Source organism: Hyla sarda, unplaced genomic scaffold (genome assembly GCF_029499605.1).
Source record: "Hyla sarda isolate aHylSar1 unplaced genomic scaffold, aHylSar1.hap1 scaffold_1424, whole genome shotgun sequence".
Lineage (NCBI taxonomy): Eukaryota > Metazoa > Chordata > Amphibia > Anura > Hylidae > Hyla > Hyla sarda.
Window position 1 is genome coordinate 69,153 of NW_026608054.1, and position 22,491 is coordinate 91,643.

The 22,491-nt window shown below is 44.4% G+C and overlaps 7 non-coding genes and 1 pseudogene across 7 annotated transcripts; all 8 read right to left on the reverse strand.

Annotated features, from left to right (window-relative positions):
• Window positions 1-1,573: 1,573 nt before the first annotated feature.
• LOC130307449 (U2 spliceosomal RNA) lies at window positions 1,574-1,764 on the reverse strand. The gene has a single exon (XR_008856626.1). It is a non-coding gene; the product is annotated as a U2 spliceosomal RNA (small nuclear RNA).
• Window positions 1,765-3,850: 2,086 nt separating this feature from the next.
• Window positions 3,851-4,041, reverse strand: LOC130307450 (U2 spliceosomal RNA). The gene has a single exon (XR_008856627.1). It is a non-coding gene; the product is annotated as a U2 spliceosomal RNA (small nuclear RNA).
• A 2,080-nt stretch (window positions 4,042-6,121) lies between these two features.
• Window positions 6,122-6,312, reverse strand: LOC130307455 (U2 spliceosomal RNA). The gene has a single exon (XR_008856633.1). It is a non-coding gene; the product is annotated as a U2 spliceosomal RNA (small nuclear RNA).
• A 2,075-nt stretch (window positions 6,313-8,387) lies between these two features.
• Window positions 8,388-8,564, reverse strand: LOC130307461 (U2 spliceosomal RNA; annotated as a pseudogene).
• A 6,791-nt stretch (window positions 8,565-15,355) lies between these two features.
• On the reverse strand, window positions 15,356-15,546 carry LOC130307451 (U2 spliceosomal RNA). The gene has a single exon (XR_008856628.1). It is a non-coding gene; the product is annotated as a U2 spliceosomal RNA (small nuclear RNA).
• Window positions 15,547-17,629: 2,083 nt separating this feature from the next.
• LOC130307452 (U2 spliceosomal RNA) lies at window positions 17,630-17,820 on the reverse strand. Its single transcript, XR_008856629.1, has one exon. It is a non-coding gene; the product is annotated as a U2 spliceosomal RNA (small nuclear RNA).
• Window positions 17,821-19,905: 2,085 nt separating this feature from the next.
• Window positions 19,906-20,096, reverse strand: LOC130307453 (U2 spliceosomal RNA). The gene has a single exon (XR_008856631.1). It is a non-coding gene; the product is annotated as a U2 spliceosomal RNA (small nuclear RNA).
• Window positions 20,097-22,208: 2,112 nt separating this feature from the next.
• On the reverse strand, window positions 22,209-22,399 carry LOC130307454 (U2 spliceosomal RNA). The gene has a single exon (XR_008856632.1). It is a non-coding gene; the product is annotated as a U2 spliceosomal RNA (small nuclear RNA).
• Window positions 22,400-22,491: the final 92 nt, after the last annotated feature.

Consider the following 22,491-nt stretch of genomic DNA (forward strand, 5'->3'; position numbering starts at 1 on the left):
CGCTGCTGTGAAGGTTCTAGGTGACATCACAAATCCCTTTGGTTACATACACAACAAAGCTGGGTTGTTGTTGTTTACACTCTGCAAGGCCTGTGGAAGTGAGTGACATCATAGCACTGTAGTTCTGAGGGTTCAAGATGGATGCAACAATCTCCTGTTGCTTCTATGAAGGCCGTAATAGACGACATCACCAAACAGCTCCATAGTCACATACACAGCAAAGGAGAGATGTTGTTTACACCTAGTGATGTCAGTGGTATTGAGTGACATCACAGCACAGTGCTAAGGCTCCTGGGCCTGGACACAGCAGCGGCTGCAATATCTCAACGGAGAATACGTTTATATCTATGTGTGTGTGTGCGCATATATATATATATATATATATATATATATATATATATATATTTCTCCGCCGAAATCACTTTTAAACCCATTTCCACCTTTTTTTCCCTTCTCTTCCTCTTACTTTTTTTTCACGTTTTTTAACGTTTTTCTCCTTTTCGCCTCTTTTCTGGGCGTATTATTCTTCTTTTTCTTCTTTTTTTTCGTCTAATGCATACCCCATCAGTGCAGCAATGCTTATTCAATACCGCCAGCAGATGGAGACACTGGGGGATAATTTTCTAAGGATTTATACTGATTTTTCCTGTCTGAATTTGTCGCACAGAAAGTTGCAGGCCAAATATGTGTGACATTTCTGCGACTTTAGCTTCTAGAGCATTTTTACAACATTATACATAGGTGCTGAATACATAAAAAGCGACTGTTCAGCGACAGACAAGTCGCATCGGCTGAAAGTAGGCCAGAATGTCAGTCCATGTTGGAGCAGGTTTAGATACAGTCTAAAGCATAGATCTCAAAGTCTGTGCACAGAATTTAGCAAGGGCCTCGCACCTTCTGATGCATCAGGTAGGTGCACAATAGCATAGCCTAACCCTCTGTACTTTGGTCTATATTGATGCGGGACATAGACAGCCAGCTGATGACCAATCCATTAGTGCAATGGATGGCTGGAAGCATTTGTCTTTGCCTTTGCAATACCACAGAAGCAATGCATGGTCAATGTACAGCAATGACACACCTGTGTGAACAGCCAGGAGACCCCCCCCCATGTTATGTTACATAGTTACATAGTTAGTACGGTCGAAAAAAGACATATGTCCATCACGTTCAACCAGGGAATTAAGGGGTAGGGGTGTGGCGCGATATTGGGGAAGGGATGAGATTTTATATTTCTTCATAAGCATTAATCTTATTTTGTCAATTAGGAACATTCAGCACCCACCCGCTATCAAGGCAGCTGCCTATCATGTCATGCCCTACCTGCACAGGTGTGCTGGCTACTCAAATGATCCAATTAAGGAGGCCATTTAGTCAGCAGCAGCAGAAGTCCTGTGCCTGGACGCTCCAACAGGGGCCAGACACAAGCAGAAGCAGAAGCAGCAGAAGCAGCAGCAGCACCACCTTTTGTTTTTTGGCTGCAGCAGCAGCAAGGCCCACAGGGCTGGCTAGCTGGCTAGCCAGCAAGCAGGTAGCAATGAAAGTAGGAATCTTTCTTTTTAACCCTGTAAGGGGGTGGTGCACTGTACCCGAAGATACTGCCATATCGGGTCAATGCATAGGGCGACGGAAGCAAGCTTCGAAATCGGCCCCCGTTCTCAAAAATCCATTTAATATATGGTCCCCAGATAGGGGACGTATCAGATATTAAACTGATAAGAACAGATACTACACTTGATCTTAGCCAAAAGGCCGAGAAGCGATAACCGTGAAAGGGGCGGGCCCAACAAGGTCCCCTTCATGGGCACTATCACTGCTTGCTGTCAGGGAGGCTGCCAGACAATTTTCCATGCACACTCTGGGCTGGGGGGCAGTCAACCACCAGTACACACAGCAGAACCTAAACCCATACCATTATTGCTAAGCAGCAAGACAGGGGCCCATTGCACTCCCACGGGGCCTTTTTAAATGCAATCCATAACCCGGATTTGCCAGGAACCCTTCTTACTCCTCCTACTTGCATGTGACACTGGGCTTAGGATCTGCATAGGAAACACACACACAAGCACACACCTACCTTTGTTGCCTGCAGATGCCTCCTTGGCTGTCCCCAAACGGTATCAAACCAACACCCACGGGAAGCTGTAAGCATAGAGGACATGCCTGCACCCCATTGGACTTACCTGTGTGGGTTAAATCCGGGTTATTTGACAACCTATGGCGGTGATGGTTCTGCTCAGGCAGAGCAGTGCTGATGCTCCTCATAAAGCTGTCGCTGCTGTGAAGGTTCTAGGTGACATCACAAATCCCTTTGGTTACATACACAACAAAGCTGGGTTGTTGTTGTTTACACTCTGCAAGGCCTGTGGAAGTGAGTGACATCATAGCACTGTAGTTCTGAGGGTTCAAGATGGATGCAACAATCTCCTGTTGCTTCTATGAAGGCCGTAATAGACGACATCACCAAACAGCTCCATAGTCACATACACAGCAAAGGAGAGATGTTGTTTACACCTAGTGATGTCAGTGGTATTGAGTGACATCACAGCACAGTGCTAAGGCTCCTGGGCCTGGACACAGCAGCGGCTGCAATATCTCAACGGAGAATACGTTTATATCTATGTGTGTGTGTGCGCATATATATATATATATATATATATATATATATATATATATATATATTTCTCCGCCGAAATCACTTTTAAACCCATTTCCACCTTTTTTTCCCTTCTCTTCCTCTTACTTTTTTTTCACGTTTTTTTACGTTTTTCTCCTTTTCGCCTCTTTTCTGGGCGTATTATTCTTCTTTTTCTTCTTTTTTTTCGTCTAATGCATACCCCATCAGTGCAGCAATGCTTATTCAATACCGCCAGCAGATGGAGACACTGGGGGATAATTTTCTAAGGATTTATACTGATTTTTCCTGTCTGAATTTGTCGCACAGAAAGTTGCAGGCCAAATATGTGTGACATTTCTGCGACTTTAGCTTCTAGAGCATTTTTACAACATTATACATAGGTGCTGAATACATAAAAAGCGACTGTTCAGCGACAGACAAGTCGCATCGGCTGAAAGTAGGCCAGAATGTCAGTCCATGTTGGAGCAGGTTTAGATACAGTCTAAAGCATAGATCTCAAAGTCTGTGCACAGAATTTAGCAAGGGCCTCGCACCTTCTGATGCATCAGGTAGGTGCACAATAGCATAGCCTAACCCTCTGTACTTTGGTCTATATTGATGCGGGACATAGACAGCCAGCTGATGACCAATCCATTAGTGCAATGGATGGCTGGAAGCATTTGTCTTTGCCTTTGCAATACCACAGAAGCAATGCATGGTCAATGTACAGCAATGACACACCTGTGTGAACAGCCAGGAGACCCCCCCCCATGTTATGTTACATAGTTACATAGTTAGTACGGTCGAAAAAAGACATATGTCCATCACGTTCAACCAGGGAATTAAGGGGTAGGGGTGTGGCGCGATATTGGGGAAGGGATGAGATTTTATATTTCTTCATAAGCATTAATCTTATTTTGTCAATTAGGAACATTCAGCACCCACCCGCTATCAAGGCAGCTGCCTATCATGTCATGCCCTACCTGCACAGGTGTGCTGGCTACTCAAATGATCCAATTAAGGAGGCCATTTAGTCAGCAGCAGCAGAAGTCCTGTGCCTGGACGCTCCAACAGGGGCCAGACACAAGCAGAAGCAGAAGCAGCAGAAGCAGCAGCAGCACCACCTTTTGTTTTTTGGCTGCAGCAGCAGCAAGGCCCACAGGGCTGGCTAGCTGGCTAGCCAGCAAGCAGGTAGCAATGAAAGTAGGAATCTTTCTTTTTAACCCTGTAAGGGGGTGGTGCACTGTACCCGAAGATACTGCCATATCGGGTCAATGCATAGGGCGACGGAAGCAAGCTTCGAAATCGGCCCCCGTTCTCAAAAATCCATTTAATATATGGTCCCCAGATAGGGGACGTATCAGATATTAAACTGATAAGAACAGATACTACACTTGATCTTAGCCAAAAGGCCGAGAAGCGATAACCGTGAAAGGGGCGGGCCCAACAAGGTCCCCTTCATGGGCACTATCACTGCTTGCTGTCAGGGAGGCTGCCAGACAATTTTCCATGCACACTCTGGGCTGGGGGGCAGTCAACCACCAGTACACACAGCAGAACCTAAACCCATACCATTATTGCTAAGCAGCAAGACAGGGGCCCATTGCACTCCCACGGGGCCTTTTTAAATGCAATCCATAACCCGGATTTGCCAGGAACCCTTCTTACTCCTCCTACTTGCATGTGACACTGGGCTTAGGATCTGCATAGGAAACACACACACAAGCACACACCTACCTTTGTTGCCTGCAGATGCCTCCTTGGCTGTCCCCAAACGGTATCAAACCAACACCCACGGGAAGCTGTAAGCATAGAGGACATGCCTGCACCCCATTGGACTTACCTGTGTGGGTTAAATCCGGGTTATTTGACAACCTATGGCGGTGATGGTTCTGCTCAGGCAGAGCAGTGCTGATGCTCCTCATAAAGCTGTCGCTGCTGTGAAGGTTCTAGGTGACATCACAAATCCCTTTGGTTACATACACAACAAAGCTGGGTTGTTGTTGTTTACACTCTGCAAGGCCTGTGGAAGTGAGTGACATCATAGCACTGTAGTTCTGAGGGTTCAAGATGGATGCAACAATCTCCTGTTGCTTCTATGAAGGCCGTAATAGACGACATCACCAAACAGCTCCATAGTCACATACACAGCAAAGGAGAGATGTTGTTTACACCTAGTGATGTCAGTGGTATTGAGTGACATCACAGCACAGTGCTAAGGCTCCTGGGCCTGGACACAGCAGCGGCTGCAATATCTCAACGGAGAATACGTTTATATCTATGTGTGTGTGTGCGCATATATATATATATATATATATATATATATATATATATATTTCTCCGCCGAAATCACTTTTAAACCCATTTCCACCTTTTTTTCCCTTCTCTTCCTCTTACTTTTTTTTCACGTTTTTTTACGTTTTTCTCCTTTTCGCCTCTTTTCTGGGCGTATTATTCTTCTTTTTCTTCTTTTTTTTCGTCTAATGCATACCCCATCAGTGCAGCAATGCTTATTCAATACCGCCAGCAGATGGAGACACTGGGGGATAATTTTCTAAGGATTTATACTGATTTTTCCTGTCTGAATTTGTCGCACAGAAAGTTGCAGGCCAAATATGTGTGACATTTCTGCGACTTTAGCTTCTAGAGCATTTTTACAACATTATACATAGGTGCTGAATACATAAAAAGCGACTGTTCAGCGACAGACAAGTCGCATCGGCTGAAAGTAGGCCAGAATGTCAGTCCATGTTGGAGCAGGTTTAGATACAGTCTAAAGCATAGATCTCAAAGTCTGTGCACAGAATTTAGCAAGGGCCTCGCACCTTCTGATGCATCAGGTAGGTGCACAATAGCATAGCCTAACCCTCTGTACTTTGGTCTATATTGATGCGGGACATAGACAGCCAGCTGATGACCAATCCATTAGTGCAATGGATGGCTGGAAGCATTTGTCTTTGCCTTTGCAATACCACAGAAGCAATGCATGGTCAATGTACAGCAATGACACACCTGTGTGAACAGCCAGGAGACCCCCCCCCATGTTATGTTACATAGTTACATAGTTAGTACGGTCGAAAAAAGACATATGTCCATCACGTTCAACCAGGGAATTAAGGGGTAGGGGTGTGGCGCGATATTGGGGAAGGGATGAGATTTTATATTTCTTCATAAGCATTAATCTTATTTTGTCAATTAGGAACATTCAGCACCCACCCGCTATCAAGGCAGCTGCCTATCATGTCATGCCCTACCTGCACAGGTGTGCTGGCTACTCAAATGATCCAATTAAGGAGGCCATTTAGTCAGCAGCAGCAGAAGTCCTGTGCCTGGACGCTCCAACAGGGGCCAGACACAAGCAGAAGCAGAAGCAGCAGAAGCAGCAGCAGCACCACCTTTTGTTTTTTGGCTGCAGCAGCAGCAAGGCCCACAGGGCTGGCTAGCTGGCTAGCCAGCAAGCAGGTAGCAATGAAAGTAGGAATCTTTCTTTTTAACCCTGTAAGGGGGTGGTGCACTGTACCCGAAGATACTGCCATATCGGGTCAATGCATAGGGCGACGGAAGCAAACTTCGAAATCGGCCCCCGTTCTCAAAAATCCATTTAATATATGGTCCCCAGATAGGGGACGTATCAGATATTAAACTGATAAGAACAGATACTACACTTGATCTTAGCCAAAAGGCCGAGAAGCGATAACCGTGAAAGGGGCGGGCCCAACAAGGTCCCCTTCATGGGCACTATCACTGCTTGCTGTCAGGGAGGCTGCCAGACAATTTTCCATGCACACTCTGGGCTGGGGGGCAGTCAACCACCAGTACACACAGCAGAACCTAAACCCATACCATTATTGCTAAGCAGCAAGACAGGGGCCCATTGCACTCCCACGGGGCCTTTTTAAATGCAATCCATAACCCGGATTTGCCAGGAACCCTTCTTACTCCTCCTACTTGCATGTGACACTGGGCTTAGGATCTGCATAGGAAACACACACACAAGCACACACCTACCTTTGTTGCCTGCAGATGCCTCCTTGGCTGTCCCCAAACGGTATCAAACCAACACCCACGGGAAGCTGTAAGCATAGAGGACATGCCTGCACCCCATTGGACTTACCTGTGTGGGTTAAATCCGGGTTATTTGACAACCTATGGCGGTGATGGTTCTGCTCAGGCAGAGCAGTGCTGATGCTCCTCATAAAGCTGTCGCTGCTGTGAAGGTTCTAGGTGACATCACAAATCCCTTTGGTTACATACACAACAAAGCTGGGTTGTTGTTGTTTACACTCTGCAAGGCCTGTGGAAGTGAGTGACATCATAGCACTGTAGTTCTGAGGGTTCAAGATGGATGCAACAATCTCCTGTTGCTTCTATGAAGGCCGTAATAGACGACATCACCAAACAGCTCCATAGTCACATACACAGCAAAGGAGAGATGTTGTTTACACCTAGTGATGTCAGAGGTATTGAGTGACATCACAGCACAGTGCTAAGGCTCCTGGGCCTGGACACAGCAGCGGCTGCAATATCTCAACGGAGAATACGTTTATATCTATGTGTGTGTGTGCGCATATATATATATATATATATATATATATATATATATATATATATTTCTCCGCCGAAATCACTTTTAAACCCATTTCCACCTTTTTTTCCCTTCTCTTCCTCTTACTTTTTTTTCACGTTTTTTTACGTTTTTCTCCTTTTCGCCTCTTTTCTGGGCGTATTATTCTTCTTTTTCTTCTTTTTTTTCGTCTAATGCATACCCCATCAGTGCAGCAATGCTTATTCAATACCGCCAGCAGATGGAGACACTGGGGGATAATTTTCTAAGGATTTATACTGATTTTTCCTGTCTGAATTTGTCGCACAGAAAGTTGCAGGCCAAATATGTGTGACATTTCTGCGACTTTAGCTTCTAGAGCATTTTTACAACATTATACATAGGTGCTGAATACATAAAAAGCGACTGTTCAGCGACAGACAAGTCGCATCGGCTGAAAGTAGGCCAGAATGTCAGTCCATGTTGGAGCAGGTTTAGATACAGTCTAAAGCATAGATCTCAAAGTCTGTGCACAGAATTTAGCAAGGGCCTCGCACCTTCTGATGCATCAGGTAGGTGCACAATAGCATAGCCTAACCCTCTGTACTTTGGTCTATATTGATGCGGGACATAGACAGCCAGCTGATGACCAATCCATTAGTGCAATGGATGGCTGGAAGCATTTGTCTTTGCCTTTGCAATACCACAGAAGCAATGCATGGTCAATGTACAGCAATGACACACCTGTGTGAACAGCCAGGAGACCCCCCCCCATGTTATGTTACATAGTTACATAGTTAGTACGGTCGAAAAAAGACATATGTCCATCACGTTCAACCAGGGAATTAAGGGGTAGGGGTGTGGCGCGATATTGGGGAAGGGATGAGATTTTATATTTCTTCATAAGCATTAATCTTATTTTGTCAATTAGGAACATTCAGCACCCACCCGCTATCAAGGCAGCTGCCTATCATGTCATGCCCTACCTGCACAGGTGTGCTGGCTACTCAAATGATCCAATTAAGGAGGCCATTTAGTCAGCAGCAGCAGAAGTCCTGTGCCTGGACGCTCCAACAGGGGCCAGACACAAGCAGAAGCAGAAGCAGCAGCAGCACCACCTTTTGTTTTTTGGCTGCAGCAGCAGCAAGGCCCACAGGGCTGGCTAGCTGGCTAGCCAGCAAGCAGGTAGCAATGAAAGTAGGAATCTTTCTTTTTAACCCTGTAAGGGGGTGGTGCACTGTACCCGAAGATACTGCCATATCGGGTCAATGCATAGGGCGACGGAAGCAAGCTTCGAAATCGGCCCCCGTTCTCAAAAATCCATTTAATATATGGTCCCCAGATAGGGGACGTATCAGATATTAAACTGATAAGAACAGATTTTTTTACTTTTAGATATAATATTCTTAGACTAAAAGACCTTACGCAGTCCAGATTACACTTAGTCTGCTAAAAGCATATTCCACAGATGTAGATTCCAAAGACTTTTAGCCACTTTGTGACCTAATCTTTTTTTATCCAATAAATAGAAAACATACATCTCACTAAGAGCTAGGCGAACACAATTTTTAGAGGTAATAGTGTCTCTTTTAAAAAGAAGAATATTCCTCGTCTTCCATAGTGCAATTTTAATACAATTTATACTAATCCACAAAACCCGAGACTTCTCCACAGATAAAACATTATAAAATCCATATAAAATAACTTCATGATTTAAAAAATTAAGATCAGAAATGAATTTTAGTAAGGGTCCTATCAAATGCCATATCTCTTGGGCGTAAAAACAGTTCCAAAAAAGGTGTAAAACTGTTTCCTCACTAGGACACCCCATTCTCGGGCACTTTGCACTACGACACAATCCTCTTCTGTGTTGGAATTCTCTGGTAGGCAAACATTGATGTGCTATCTGCCAGGCCAGATCTTTTAAGTCATTAGATAAGAATCCCATATTCACCATCCTCCAAACTCTTAGAGATTTCTCAGTGGAATAATTAGATATTAAGCAAATCTGTTCTATCTTCCTGATTTCAGGAACTAATTTTCGTGCATTACTACAAATTTCTTGACTAAAATTAGCAATGCCATAAATACGAATAATCTTTTCTAAAACCACATAGTGCGCTGGGGGAATAAATAAGATTGGGGACGTTAAAGGTAAGGTTATCCACTTTCTTTTTCTAAAAATGTGACCTGCAGCATATTTTAAAAAATAAGACCAATAACAGTTTCTTTGCAAGCCATTAAAACACATAGAAAAAAAGTGAACATATAAAAACCTTTTTAAATCAGGCACATCCTTACCCCCCAATTTCTTTGTCTTCATCATTACATCTCTCCTGAGTTTATCCATTTTAGACCCCCATAAAAAATGAAAGCAAATCTTGTTTAAAAACTTTAAGGTGCGTTCACTCGGTGGGAAAACCAAGCTTAAATAAAGCATGATAGGTAGCAACAAAGCTTTCATTATCAGTACTTTTCCTTCTATTGTTAATTTCCTCATTTTCCAAAAACTTATTTTCTTTTGCACTTTCTCTTTGACGATGGACCAGCTTTCCTCTCCATTATTTTCATTGTCAAAGATGACACCCAAGATTTTGATTTTATCATATTGCACATTCACCTCCGTATTGCCCCAATTCCCTATTGCAAAGCAATCACATTTATTTTTATTTAATTTGAAGCCAGAGCCCTCACAAAAAAATTCTGTCTGTCTGATAGCACGTTTCAGGGATGGTTCATCTGAACATAGAATATTAACATCATCCATGTATGCTATCGTCTTTACGCTCTGTCCTCCACTTCCAGGGATTGGCACTCCTCTAATGAACTTATCTTTTCTCAAAACATTCAACAGAGGTTCTATTGCACATATGAAAAGAATGGGTGATAGGGGGCACCCCTGTTTCACCCCAGACTGTAAACATACCTCTTGGGATAAAAAACCGTTAATTAAAATACGACTAAAACAGTTTTTATATAAAAGTGCAATTTTTCCAACAATAAAATCAGGAAAATTCATTTTCTTTAAAACCAACCATAAAAAATCATGAGAAACACGGTCATAAGCCTTTTGAAAATCCAAGGATAAAATTGCCAATTTCTGATCACATTGTTTCTGATACCATAAAACATCTTTTACAAGGTTTAGATGATCACTTATTTTCCTTCCAGGTACTCCGCATACTTGGTCACTGTGTATAACCTTAGCAATTACCTGCTTGAGCCTATTTGCTAAAATTTTTGCTAAAACCTTATAGTCTGTATTTAGCAGGGTAATAGGCCTCCAATTTTCTAATTTAGAGATGTCTCCTTTTTTAAAAATCAGAGTAACAACACCATCTCTCCAGGACGCAGGTAAAATCTCAGATTTAAAAGCACAGTTAAAAATACCTAAAAGATCATCTTTTAAAATGGACCAAAAACACAGATAAAATTCAACTGGCAACCCATCCGAACCAGGTGTTTTACCATTTAAAAAACTCTTAAAGGTGCTTAAAAGTTCAGGTAAAAAGATTTCATCACAAAGGCTCTCTTGGTCAGTTTTGTCAAGTTTTGAATCCAAGGTATCTAAAACATCATTAGTAAAGGAAATATCAATATCTTTTTTATTAAAAAGCTCCTGATAAAATACTTGTGCTTCTCGCAACATCTCTTCATTAGTTATCTTCCCTTCAATTACAGATATCATTTCTTTCTTTCCCACCACCTTCTTAAAAAAGAATCTCGAACACTTTTCATCATTCTCCAGACATTGCACCTTGCTGTTAAAAATCATTTCTTTTCCTTTTTGACTAATGGCATTTTTTATTTCATTCTTTGTCTGAGCAATAACATCATCCATCTCAAGCCCGGCTTGCTTTAGTTTATAATATGTTTGGATTTTAGTGTTTAACATTTTAAACCATAACTTTTTCTCCTTAGCCTTTTGGATGCCCACACGGATAAAAAACAGTTTAGTCCACTTTTTAACATCCTCCCACCAATCCAAAATATTTTTATATTGGGATTGACGCAATCTCCATTTGTTATAAGCAGCAATAAAATCATTTTTTGCTTTCATGTCCTCTAATAAAGTAGTGTTGAGCTTCCAAACGCCTCTGCCTTTCTCTAGGCCAGGTAAAGTGACATGTGCATATAATAACTTATGATCAGAGAAAATATTCGATAAAAGAGAAACATCAACTAGATTAAAACTTTCCGATAAAAAAATAAAATCAATCCTGGATTTGCAGACATTATTTTCCCATGTGTAACCAGGGTCGTCTGGGTATTTTCTCCTCCAGACATCGGTAAAGTTAAAATCCTCAGTCATACTCTTAATCTGTTTCTCTGTTTTATCCACTCTGACATGCACACTTCCACTCTCACGATGATCACCACTCATACAACAATTAAAATCTCCAGCCATTAAAATAGGTGTTGAACCTGGGATAAAAGCCTGAATATCATTAATCAAGTCGGCTCTATCATTTTTTTCAGGAGAAGCATAGATGTTAAAAAGCTTAATCTCCGAGCCATTGTACTTAATATTAACTAATAGCGCTCTACCAGGTATAATTTCTAAGAAGGACAAAACTTGTGCATCTGAACCTCTAAACAAGATCCCAACACCTGAAGATCTGTTCAGATTGTCACCTGACCAGACCGATGGTCCCAAAGTCCAGCCACGACAAAGGTCCTCATAATTTGGACTATGTTCAATTCCACATTCTTGTAAAAAGAACAGAGAACAGTCCAAGGTCTCTAAAAAACTAAACAAAGCAGCCCTTCTCGTAGGGCTCTTTAGACCTCTCACATTAAGAGAGGAGCACTTTATGGAAGCTATTCGCTACTGGAGTTTGAGTCCGATATGAAACCCACAGGTGACTCCGGGCTTTCGAACTGTTTGATATTTTTTGGATCGGACGCTGATCTTATAGAAGGCCTCCATGCATGTTGACTGTCCTCACATTCGTCTGAGCTTTTTTTGACAGGCCGTTTAATGCCAAGTTGTGGCTCATCTCCGAGTTCCTTCTTCCGCTTGATCTCCTTCACGCCAACCTCCATGGCTTCACTGCTCACTAGTGACCCTCCACCACCAGAACCCTCCACAGAAGGTCTCCCCTCTGTCTCAGGCACAGCAGCAGAAAGGTCCATAAGCTCCGCCACGACATCAGAAGTTACAGCCGGCTTTTCTGAAGGCGCCTCAGACCGCTGGGGTGCTTTCGCAGGTGGTACTTCAGCTTGCACTACACCCACTCTCCCCGCTACACGGTCAGCCCACGATCTAGCTACACTGGAACGGAGACTGCAATCTTTAAAGGCATGGCCTTCTTCACCACAAATGTTGCAGACGATTTTAGCACAGTCCTTAGAAACATGGCCTTCTTGATTGCACCGACCACAGCGAACTGTAGTGTCCGTGCAAACTTCCATAGTATGTCCGAATTTCTTACATTTCCTACAAAAAGTAGGCATCTCGGGATAAAACAAATAGCCCTTATCCCGACCGATAGAAAAGTTGGAGGGTGGATGACACAACCCTCCAATGCCAGTAGCATCCTCCTTCATTTTCACAAAAAACTTATGTTTCCCCGTCCATAGGTCTTCTGAATTCATCACCTTATGGGAATACTTAACAGAACTGCAGTATTTCCCCAAAAAGAGCTCAATATGGGACACAGTCACAAAGGGATTGTGCATACACACAACTAGAGGAATATCGCCACCAGTATACAACACTGTGACCGTGATCCCATCAAGCTCAGCAAGGTCTTGATTGCTTTTCAGCTTCTCAAAAAGATTCTGGCATGCATAAGCAGAGTCCAGAGTTAGGATGAAGCTGCCCTTCCGAGGATCTCTGAGACAGACGATGTTCTCTTTCTTCACCCCAAGAAGCTTGTAGAGAGTTTCTTTCACAAAATAAGAAAGTTGGACGAGTTCTTGCTTGTCTTCATCAACATCAAAGCGAAAGGAAAAACGAATCCGCGTTTCACCGGATGTAAGGTAACGGATGCGAACACCCATCTTGTCGATCGCCTTTTCGGTTCCTCGTAGCAGCCCCCCTTGAAAAAGGTAGGACAAACTCCCAGGATCCTCCTGACCAGACACTTGATCTAGCCAAAAGGCCGAGAAGCGATAACCGTGAAAGGGGCGGGCCCAACAAGGTCCCCTTCATGGGCACTATCACTGCTTGCTGTCAGGGAGGCTGCCAGACAATTTTCCATGCACACTCTGGGCTGGGGGGCAGTCAACCACCAGTACACACAGCAGAACCTAAACCCATACCATTATTGCTAAGCAGCAAGACAGGGGCCCATTGCACTCCCACGGGGCCTTTTTAAATGCAATCCATAACCCGGATTTGCCAGGAACCCTTCTTACTCCTCCTACTTGCATGTGACACTGGGCTTAGGATCTGCATAGGAAACACACACACAAGCACACACCTACCTTTGTTGCCTGCAGATGCCTCCTTGGCTGTCCCCAAACGGTATCAAACCAACACCCACGGGAAGCTGTAAGCATAGAGGACATGCCTGCACCCCATTGGACTTACCTGTGTGGGTTAAATCCGGGTTATTTGACAACCTATGGCGGTGATGGTTCTGCTCAGGCAGAGCAGTGCTGATGCTCCTCATAAAGCTGTCGCTGCTGTGAAGGTTCTAGGTGACATCACAAATCCCTATGGTTACATACACAACAAAGCTGGGTTGTTGTTGTTTACACTCTGCAAGGCCTGTGGAAGTGAGTGACATCATAGCACTGTAGTTCTGAGGGTTCTAGATGGATGCAACAATCTCCTGTTGCTTCTATGAAGGCCATAATAGACGACATCACCAAACAGCTCCATAGTCACATACACAGCAAAGGAGAGATGTTGTTTACACCTAGTGATGTCAGTGGTATTGAGTGACATCACAGCACAGTGCTAAGGCTCCTGGGCCTGGACACAGCAGCGGCTGCAATATCTCAACGGAGAATACGTTTATATATATGTGTGTGTGTGCGCGTATATATATATATATATATATATATATATATATATATATATATTTCTCCGCCGAAATCACTTTTAAACCCATTTCCACCTTTTTTTCCCTTCTCTTCCTCTTACTTTTTTTTCACGTTTTTTTACGTTTTTCTCCTTTTCGCCTCTTTTCTGGGCGTATTATTCTTCTTTTTCTTCTTTTTTTTCGTCTAATGCATACCCCATCAGTGCAGCAATGCTTATTCAATACCGCCAGCAGATGGAGACACTGGGGGATAATTTTCTAAGGATTTATACTGATTTTTCCTGTCTGAATTTGTCGCACAGAAAGTTGCAGGCCAAATATGTGTGACATTTCTGCGACTTTAGCTTCTAGAGCATTTTTACAACATTATACATAGGTGCTGAATACATAAAAAGCGACTGTTCAGCGACAGACAAGTCGCATCGGCTGAAAGTAGGCCAGAATGTCAGTCCATGTTGGAGCAGGTTTAGATACAGTCTAAAGTATAGATCTCAAAGTCTGTGCACAGAATTTAGCAAGGGCCTCGCACCTTCTGATGCATCAGGTAGGTGCACAATAGCATAGCCTAACCCTCTGTACTTTGGTCTATATTGATGCGGGACATAGACAGCCAGCTGATGACCAATCCATTAGTGCAATGGATGGCTGGAAGCATTTGTCTTTGCCTTTGCAATACCACAGAAGCAATGCATGGTCAATGTACAGCAATGACACACCTGTGTGAACAGCCAGGAGACCCCCCCCCCCCCCCATGTTATGTTACATAGTTAGTACGGTCGAAAAAAGACATATGTCCATCAAGTTCAACCAGGGAATTAAGGGGTAGGGGTGTGGCGCGATATTGGGGAAGGGATGAGATTTTATATTTCTTCATAAGCATTAATCTTATTTTGTCAATTAGGAACATTCAGCACCCACCCGCTATCAAGGCAGCTGCCTATCATGTCATGCCCTACCTGCACAGGTGTGCTGGCTACTCAAATGATCCAATTAAGGAGGCCATTTAGTCAGCAGCAGCAGAAGTCCTGTGCCTGGACGCTCCAACAGCGGCCAGACACAAGCAGAAGCAGCAGAAGCAGCAGCAGCACCACCTTTTGTTTTTTGGCTGCAGCAGCAGCAAGGCCCACAGGGCTGGCTAGCTGGCTAGCCAGCAAGCAGGTAGCAATGAAAGTAGGAATCTTTCTTTTTAACCCTGTAAGGGGGTGGTGCACTGTACCCGAAGATACTGCCATATCGGGTCAATGCATAGGGCGACGGAAGCAAGCTTCGAAATCGGCCCCCGTTCTCAAAAATCCATTTAATATATGGTCCCCAGATAGGGGACGTATCAGATATTAAACTGATAAGAACAGATACTACACTTGATCTTAGCCAAAAGGCCGAGAAGCGATAACCGTGAAAGGGGCGGGCCCAACAAGGTCCCCTTCATGGGCACTATCACTGCTTGCTGTCAGGGAGGCTGCCAGACAATTTTCCATGCACACTCTGGGCTGGGGGGCAGTCAACCACCAGTACACACAGCAGAACCTAAACCCATACCATTATTGCTAAGCAGCAAGACAGGGGCCCATTGCACTCCCACGGGGCCTTTTTAAATGCAATCCATAACCCGGATTTGCCAGGAACCCTTCTTACTCCTCCTACTTGCATGTGACACTGGGCTTAGGATCTGCATAGGAAACACACACACAAGCACACACCTACCTTTGTTGCCTGCAGATGCCTCCTTGGCTGTCCCCAAACGGTATCAAACCAACACCCACGGGAAGCTGTAAGCATAGAGGACATGCCTGCACCCCATTGGACTTACCTGTGTGGGTTAAATCCGGGTTATTTGACAACCTATGGCGGTGATGGTTCTGCTCAGGCAGAGCAGTGCTGATGCTCCTCATAAAGCTGTCGCTGCTGTGAAGGTTCTAGGTGACATCACAAATCCCTATGGTTACATACACAACAAAGCTGGGTTGTTGTTGTTTACACTCTGCAAGGCCTGTGGAAGTGAGTGACATCATAGCACTGTAGTTCTGAGGGTTCTAGATGGATGCAACAATCTCCTGTTGCTTCTATGAAGGCCATAATAGACGACATCACCAAACAGCTCCATAGTCACATACACAGCAAAGGAGAGATGTTGTTTACACCTAGTGATGTCAGTGGTATTGAGTGACATCACAGCACAGTGCTAAGGCTCCTGGGCCTGGACACAGCAGCGGCTGCAATATCTCAACGGAGAATACGTTTATATATATGTGTGTGTGTGCGCGTATATATATATATATATATATATATATATATATATATATATTTCTCCGCCGAAATCACTTTTAAACCCATTTCCACCTTTTTTTCCCTTCTCTTCCTCTTACTTTTTTTTCACGTTTTTTTACGTTTTTCTCCTTTTCGCCTCTTTTCTGGGCGTATTATTCTTCTTTTTCTTCTTTTTTTTCGTCTAATGCATACCCCATCAGTGCAGCAATGCTTATTCAATACCGCCAGCAGATGGAGACACTGGGGGATAATTTTCTAAGGATTTATACTGATTTTTCCTGTCTGAATTTGTCGCACAGAAAGTTGCAGGCCAAATATGTGTGACATTTCTGCGACTTTAGCTTCTAGAGCATTTTTACAATATTATACATAGGTGCTGAATACATAAAAAGCGACTGTTCAGCGACAGACAAGTCGCATCGGCTGAAAGTAGGCCAGAATGTCAGTCCATGTTGGAGCAGGTTTAGATACAGTCTAAAGTATAGATCTCAAAGTCTGTGCACAGAATTTAGCAAGGGCCTCGCACCTTCTGATGCATCAGGTAGGTGCACAATAGCATAGCCTAACCCTCTGTACTTTGGTCTATATTGATGCGGGACATAGACAGCCAGCTGATGACCAATCCATTAGTGCAATGGATGGCTGGAAGCATTTGTCTTTGCCTTTGCAATACCACAGAAGCAATGCATGGTCAATGTACAGCAATGACACACCTGTGTGAACAGCCAGGAGACCCCCCCCCCCCCCCCATGTTATGTTACATAGTTACATAGTTAGTACGGTCGAAAAAAGACATATGTCCATCAAGTTCAACCAGGGAATTAAGGGGTAGGGGTGTGGCGCGATATTGGGGAAGGGATGAGATTTTATATTTCTTCATAAGCATTAATCTTATTTTGTCAATTAGGAACATTCAGCACCCACCCGCTATCAAGGCAGCTGCCTATCATGTCATGCCCTACCTGCACAGGTGTGCTGGCTACTCAAATGATCCAATTAAGGAGGCCATTTAGTCAGCAGCAGCAGAAGTCCTGTGCCTGGACGCTCCAACAGCGGCCAGACACAAGCAGAAGCAGCAGAAGCAGCAGCAGCACCACCTTTTGTTTTTTGGCTGCAGCAGCAGCAAGGCCCACAGGGCTGGCTAGCTGGCTAGCCAGCAAGCAGGTAGCAATGAAAGTAGGAATCTTTCTTTTTAACCCTGTAAGGGGGTGGTGCACTGTACCCGAAGATACTGCCATATCGGGTCAATGCATAGGGCGACGGAAGCAAGCTTCGAAATCGGCCCCCGTTCTCAAAAATCCATTTAATATATGGTCCCCAGATAGGGGACGTATCAGATATTAAACTGATAAGAACAGATACTACACTTGATCTTAGCCAAAAGGCCGAGAAGCGATAACCGTGAAAGGGGCGGGCCCAACAAGGTCCCCTTCATGGGCACTATCACTGCTTGCTGTCAGGGAGGCTGCCAGACAATTTTCCATGCACACTCTGGGCTGGGGGGCAGTCAACCACCAGTACACACAGCAGAACCTAAACCCATACCATTATTGCTAAGCAGCAAGACAGGGGCCCATTGCACTCCCACGGGGCCTTTTTAAATGCAATCCATAACCCGGATTTGCCAGGAACCCTTCTTACTCCTCCTACTTGCATGTGACACTGGGCTTAGGATCTGCATAGGAAACACACACACAAGCACACACCTACCTTTGTTGCCTGCAGATGCCTCCTTGGCTGTCCCCAAACGGTATCAAACCAACACCCACGGGAAGCTGTAAGCATAGAGGACATGCCTGCACCCCATTGGACTTACCTGTGTGGGTTAAATCCGGGTTATTTGACAACCTATGGCGGTGATGGTTCTGCTCAGGCAGAGCAGTGCTGATGCTCCTCATAAAGCTGTCGCTGCTGTGAAGGTTCTAGGTGACATCACAAATCCCTATGGTTACATACACAACAAAGCTGGGTTGTTGTTTACACTCTGCAAGGCCTGTGGAAGTGAGTGACATCATAGCACTGTAGTTCTGAGGGTTCTAGATGGATGCAACAATCTCCTGTTGCTTCTATGAAGGCCATAATAGACGACATCACCAAACAGCTCCATAGTCACATACACAGCAAAGGAGAGATGTTGTTTACACCTAGTGATGTCAGTGGTATTGAGTGACATCACAGCACAGTGCTAAGGCTCCTGGGCCTGGACACAGCAGCGGCTGCAATATCTCAACGGAGAATACGTTTATATATATGTGTGTGTGTGCGCGTATATATATATATATATATATATATATATATATATATATATATTTCTCCGCCGAAATCACTTTTAAACCCATTTCCACCTTTTTTTCCCTTCTCTTCCTCTTACTTTTTTTTCACGTTTTTTTACGTTTTTCTCCTTTTCGCCTCTTTTCTGGGCGTATTATTCTTCTTTTTCTTCTTTTTTTTCGTCTAATGCATACCCCATCAGTGCAGCAATGCTTATTCAATACCGCCAGCAGATGGAGACACTGGGGGATAATTTTCTAAGGATTTATACTGATTTTTCCTGTCTGAATTTGTCGCACAGAAAGTTGCAGGCCAAATATGTGTGACATTTCTGCGACTTTAGCTTCTAGAGCATTTTTACAACATTATACATAGGTGCTGAATACATAAAAAGCGACTGTTCAGCGACAGACAAGTCGCATCGGCTGAAAGTAGGCCAGAATGTCAGTCCATGTTGGAGCAGGTTTAGATACAGTCTAAAGTATAGATCTCAAAGTCTGTGCACAGAATTTAGCAAGGGCCTCGCACCTTCTGATGCATCAGGTAGGTGCACAATAGCATAGCCTAACCCTCTGTACTTTGGTCTATATTGATGCGGGACATAGACAGCCAGCTGATGACCAATCCATTAGTGCAATGGATGGCTGGAAGCATTTGTCTTTGCCTTTGCAATACCACAGAAGCAATGCATGGTCAATGTACAGCAATGACACACCTGTGTGAACAGCCAGGAGACCCCCCCCCCCCCCCCCCCATGTTATGTTACATAGTTACATAGTTAGTACGGTCGAAAAAAGACATATGTCCATCAAGTTCAACCAGGGAATTAAGGGGTAGGGGTGTGGCGCGATATTGGGGAAGGGATGAGATTTTATATTTCTTCATAAGCATTAATCTTATTTTGTCAATTAGGAACATTCAGCACCCACCCGCTATCAAGGCAGCTGCCTATCATGTCATGCCCTACCTGCACAGGTGTGCTGGCTACTCAAATGATCCAATTAAGGAGGCCATTTAGTCAGCAGCAGCAGAAGTCCTGTGCCTGGACGCTCCAACAGCGGCCAGACACAAGCAGAAGCAGCAGAAGCAGCAGCAGCACCACCTTTTGTTTTTTGGCTGCAGCAGCAGCAAGGCCCACAGGGCTGGCTAGCTGGCTAGCCAGCAAGCAGGTAGCAATGAAAGTAGGAATCTTTCTTTTTAACCCTGTAAGGGGGTGGTGCACTGTACCCGAAGATACTGCCATATCGGGTCAATGCATAGGGCGACGGAAGCAAGCTTCGAAATCGGCCCCCGTTCTCAAAAATCCATTTAATATATGGTCCCCAGATAGGGGACGTATCAGATATTAAACTGATAAGAACAGATACTACACTTGATCTTAGCCAAAAGGCCGAGAAGCGATAACCGTGAAAGGGGCGGGCCCAACAAGGTCCCCTTCATGGGCACTATCACTGCTTGCTGTCAGGGAGGCTGCCAGACAATTTTCCATGCACACTCTGGGCTGGGGGGCAGTCAACCACCAGTACACACAGCAGAACCTAAACCCATACCATTATTGCTAAGCAGCAAGACAGGGGCCCATTGCACTCCCACGGGGCCTTTTTAAATGCAATCCATAACCCGGATTTGCCAGGAACCCTTCTTACTCCTCCTACTTGCATGTGACACTGGGCTTAGGATCTGCATAGGAAACACACACACAAGCACACACCTACCTTTGTTGCCTGCAGATGCCTCCTTGGCTGTCCCCAAACGGTATCAAACCAACACCCACGGGAAGCTGTAAGCATAGAGGACATGCCTGCACCCCATTGGACTTACCTGTGTGGGTTAAATCCGGGTTATTTGACAACCTATGGCGGTGATGGTTCTGCTCAGGCAGAGCAGTGCTGATGCTCCTCATAAAGCTGTCGCTGCTGTGAAGGTTCTAGGTGACATCACAAATCCCTTTGGTTACATACACAACAAAGCTGGGTTGTTGTTGTTTACACTCTGCAAGGCCTGTGGAAGTGAGTGACATCATAGCACTGTAGTTCTGAGGGTTCAAGATGGATGCAACAATCTCCTGTTGCTTCTATGAAGGCCGTAATAGACGACATCACCAAACAGCTCCATAGTCACATACACAGCAAAGGAGAGATGTTGTTTACACCTAGTGATGTCAGTGGTATTGAGTGACATCACAGCACAGTGCTAAGGCTCCTGGGCCTGGACACAGCAGCGGCTGCAATATCTCAACGGAGAATACGTTTATATCTATGTGTGTGTGTGCGCATATATATATATATATATATATATATATATATATATATATATATATATATTTCTCCGCCGAAATCACTTTTAAACCCATTTCCACCTTTTTTTCCCTTCTCTTCCTCTTACTTTTTTTTCACGTTTTTTTACGTTTTTCTCCTTTTCGCCTCTTTTCTGGGCGTATTATTCTTCTTTTTCTTCTTTTTTTTCGTCTAATGCATACCCCATCAGTGCAGCAATGCTTATTCAATACCGCCAGCAGATGGAGACACTGGGGGATAATTTTCTAAGGATTTATACTGATTTTTCCTGTCTGAATTTGTCGCACAGAAAGTTGCAGGCCAAATATGTGTGACATTTCTGCGACTTTAGCTTCTAGAGCATTTTTACAACATTATACATAGGTGCTGAATACATAAAAAGCGACTGTTCAGCGACAGACAAGTCGCATCGGCTGAAAGTAGGCCAGAATGTCAGTCCATGTTGGAGCAGGTTTAGATACAGTCTAAAGCATAGATCTCAAAGTCTGTGCACAGAATTTAGCAAGGGCCTCGCACCTTCTGATGCATCAGGTAGGTGCACAATAGCATAGCCTAACCCTCTGTACTTTGGTCTATATTGATGCGGGACATAGACAGCCAGCTGATGACCAATCCATTAGTGCAATGGATGGCTGGAAGCATTTGTCTTTGCCTTTGCAATACACAGAAGCAATGCATGGTCAATGTACAGCAATGACACACCTGTGTGAACAGCCAGGAGACCCCCCCCCCCCCCCCCATGTTATGTTACATAGTTACATAGTTAGTACGGTCGAAAAAAGACATATGTCCATCACGTTCAACCAGGGAATTAAGGGGTAGGGGTGTGGCGCGATATTGGGGAAGGGATGAGATTTTATATTTCTTCATAAGCATTAATCTTATTTTGTCAATTAGGAACATTCAGCACCCACCCGCTATCAAGGCAGCTGCCTATCATGTCATGCCCTACCTGCACAGGTGTGCTGGCTACTCAAATGATCCAATTAAGGAGGCCATTTAGTCAGCAGCAGCAGAAGTCCTGTGCCTGGACGCTCCAACAGGGGCCAGACACAAGCAGAAGCAGAAGCAGCAGAAGCAGCAGCAGCAGAAGCAGCAGCAGCACCACCTTTTGTTTTTTGGCTGCAGCAGCAGCAAGGCCCACAGGGCTGGCTAGCTGGCTAGCCAGCAAGCAGGTAGCAATGAAAGTAGGAATCTTTCTTTTTAACCCTGTAAGGGGGTGGTGCACTGTACCCGAAGATACTGCCATATCGGGTCAATGCATAGGGCGACGGAAGCAAGCTTCGAAATCGGCCCCCGTTCTCAAAAATCCATTTAATATATGGTCCCCAGATAGGGGACGTATCAGATATTAAACTGATAAGAACAGATACTACACTTGATCTTAGCCAAAAGGCCGAGAAGCGATAACCGTGAAAGGGGCGGGCCCAACAAGGTCCCCTTCATGGGCACTATCACTGCTTGCTGTCAGGGAGGCTGCCAGACAATTTTCCATGCACA